The sequence below is a fragment of the Tursiops truncatus genome, chromosome 1 (assembly GCF_011762595.2).
Source record: "Tursiops truncatus isolate mTurTru1 chromosome 1, mTurTru1.mat.Y, whole genome shotgun sequence".
Lineage (NCBI taxonomy): Eukaryota > Metazoa > Chordata > Mammalia > Artiodactyla > Delphinidae > Tursiops > Tursiops truncatus.
In genome coordinates, this window is record NC_047034.1 from 179887727 (window position 1) to 179890861 (window position 3135).

The 3135-nt window shown below is 58.4% G+C and overlaps 1 long non-coding RNA gene across 1 annotated transcript; it reads left to right on the forward strand.

The window, feature by feature from the left end:
• Positions 1-443: 443 nt before the first annotated feature.
• On the forward strand, positions 444-1576 carry LOC141276505 (uncharacterized). The gene is made up of 3 exons (XR_012326171.1): positions 444-470; positions 644-754; positions 1564-1576. It is a non-coding gene; the product is annotated as an uncharacterized lncRNA (long non-coding RNA).
• The last annotated feature ends 1559 nt before the right edge of the window (positions 1577-3135 follow it).

Below are 3135 nucleotides of genomic sequence, written 5' to 3' on the forward strand. Positions count from 1 at the left end.
TGGGCAGTGGCCAGGGTAGGGGCTCTGGAGTCAGAGGGCTGGGCTGAATTCCAGCCTCGGTCTGCTGGCTGCGGTGCTGCAGGTGCCTTGTTTAACCTCTTGGTACAAGGAAGTAGGAATAATGGTCATTGGACGAAAGTTAAATGCACTTGTGCATCTAAAGCGTTTCCCACAGCCTGGCTCGAGGAACGCTAGTGATCTCATCGTCACCCCCCTTGACGGAGGCTGAAGCCATGCGTCAGAGGGTCTGTGCACACGCGTGTGCACTGAGTACCCGACTTCTGTACCAAGGGAACCATGGGGCTGTGGACCCCCAGCGCTGGTGGAGCCTCTTCTGGTAGAGGGGCTGGTGCTATTGGCTGTGACATCTGTGCTCCTTCTGTGACATCCCTGCTGGGCTGAGTGCAGGGGGCGGTCCTCCTCCCCATCCCCTGCTCGTCCCTCAGGCAGGACCCTTGGCCTTGGACCAGGTTCTCCCGGGAGTTCTCTGGCCTTCTGTGTCTGGGCTCTAATGCCGTTTCTAGGTGGGGGTGGAGGGCAGCCAGGGCCGCACTGTCCACGGGAAGAGCCCCAAGGGCCCATTTCTGCAGGCAGTGAGAGCCCAGGCCCTGTCCCATCCCCCTGACTTGAAGTTTCCGCACAGACCTAAGGGCCCTGGACACACCAACCAGCCCCTGACCGCCCAGCAGAAGATCCTGAGGTTCAGGGCAGACAGTAGAGGCTGCCATCCCCAGGCATGGCCAGCGCATGGTGGGTGAGGACGTCCACCCGCTGGGGAGCAGGGAGGACAGAGGGCTGTGCGGGCCAGGGAGCCCCTGGGTAGCTTTCTGATAGTGTGCAGTCTCAGAACAGGGGAGGGGAGGCAAGGGGAGGGGAGGGGCAGGAGGGGAGGGGAGCTCCGACAGGGCTGGTGAGCGGGCTGGGTACTGTCCAGGACTTCTGTGGCACTCAGCGCTGGGTGCTGTGACAGTAGGGGAGCGCCTGGATGGGTTCCTGCACATCCTTTCTGTATAGGGACAAAAGAGCTACTAATGTTTACTGAGCATTTACTATGTGACACTTCAGTGGAAACTGACAACTTTTTATCTGCCCAGCCTGCGGCATGTGCTCTCAGCTAGACAATTGCATAACTCTGCCCCCCCAGGCATGGTGATTGGCTCAGGGATGGGCACATGACCTAAGCTGGGCCAATCAGATTCACCCCTGGGATTTTTGCTGGGGTAATGGGGAAAGAGGTTTTCTCTCGCTCTTTCTCATTTCTCTCTTTCCTCACCAGCCATAAGATAGTAAAAGCCAGGACCTCCTGGTCTGCTGGTGGCCATCCTGCTGCCTTGTGGGGAGAGCTTTCCTGAAAATGCAGCCAAAGCAGAGGAGTAGGGGGCTGAGAGAGGTGGGGAGATGGAGAGAGCATGTGAGGGAGGGTGGACACAAACATACCCCCCAGTGGCATTTTCGGGGCCCTCAATGTTGGCCCCACCCCTCGGACCTTCCAATCATGGAAGCTGATGCACCCCCTCTCCTGGCCCAGCCTGTCCCTGTGGGGTTTCAATGATTTTTTTCCAGGCGCTGTGCTCAGCACGTGTGTATCATGAATTCCAAGTCTTGCAATTACCCTAAGGGGTAAGTTTCTTCTTATTCCTGCTTTCGGAAGAGAAAGACCGAGACTAAGAGGTCTCATCACCCACCGAGGTGCTCCCTGTGGCTTAGAAGGCGCAGAACTGGGATCCAAGCCCACTGCTCTCGCTCCGGAGCCCGTGCTGTGGACACGCATGAACCCTTCCTCCTGACCCCAGCTGCCCGTCAGAGGCATCAAATAAGTATTTGTTGAATTAAACTCATCCTGGCTGCTGGGAATGGAGGCCAGCTCCCCTTCCTTCTTTGGACCTGTGTGTCTGCTCAGGATGTGTCCGAACCCTTTGCCTCTGGCTCCTGGGCTCTCACGGAGGCTGGGGCCCTCCGCCACGGTCCTCAGGTGGTGGGGCTGGATATCCCGCAGCCATGCCATGGACGCTTCAGGAACACCGCATCACAGAAACTTTCCCAGAACAATTCCGTGAGCCACCTGAAAGTGCGAAACGGGCTGGATCCCCGTGTAGTCGGAAACCATTGCATGGAGGCTTCAGGCGCCTTGTTCCCTTTCAGAAGCAACTTCCTTGTTTGATGGGGAACAGAGACGGTCCTGTAACATCCAGGTCAATGCGTCCTTTGGGAGGTTTGAAATGAGGCCAGAAGTGTGTTCTGAAGAAAGCAAGTGAGTCGGTCTTCGCTCCACGTGGTAAACTCGGGGCAATTTGGGGAAGATCAGAAGTGGCTGCATTTCTTCCTTGGTCTGGGGAGAGATCAAAGCTGCGGTTGGCAAAGGTGATCTCATCTGAAAAGTCCCTCAGAAAATCCAGAAAAATTGGTGAGCTGGGGTCACGCGGGGGCTGGGGGCCCGCTTTCCTCTGCTTCCACCCAACTACGCGGCCCCCTCCGCCCGAGTCCTGCCGTGAGGTTCTGGGAGGGCCAGGGAGACTGTGGTCGTGGTCGGGGTGATGCTGGGAAGGGGGGGACGAGCCCTTTTGCTCCTCAGCAGCCTCTCCTTTCCCCGAGGCCCTGCATCTGCCTTCAACGGCAGTCAGCTCGCTCTGTGCCGGGGGTGGAAGGGGGCTTCCCGGGAGTGGACCCCGCCTCTCTTGGCCTTTCTCTTCCATCCGTCGCTGGCTGGGGTGAGGTGCGTTCACCCCCGTACATTTGTTTTCTGGGTGAGCTGGCAGCTGTGGGCGGTGGCTTCTAGAAAGGATCAGGATCTCTGCGGCAGAGAGCCCTGGGCCCTCGACCCCTGTCTTAGGTGGGGTCTCCTGAAGACGTCGAGATAAGGTTGTGATCGTGAACCGTAAGTAGGGAATTGGGCCCCAGGGAAGGGCATGTGACCGGGCCAGGAAGGCAGTCGGGGTGTGGCCGCTGACTCAGTCTCCCTGGGGAACTCTGCGTGGTGGTGCAGAAACGTATCCTGGGGGCCCCGGAGCCCGTGAGGTACCGATTCTGGCCCAGCAGCTCTGGGGCTGCTTGAATTCTGCATCTCTGACAAACTCCTGATGAAGCCATTGCTGCCAGTGTAGCGTCTACAAGGTCCAGAACACACCTCCCAGCTGT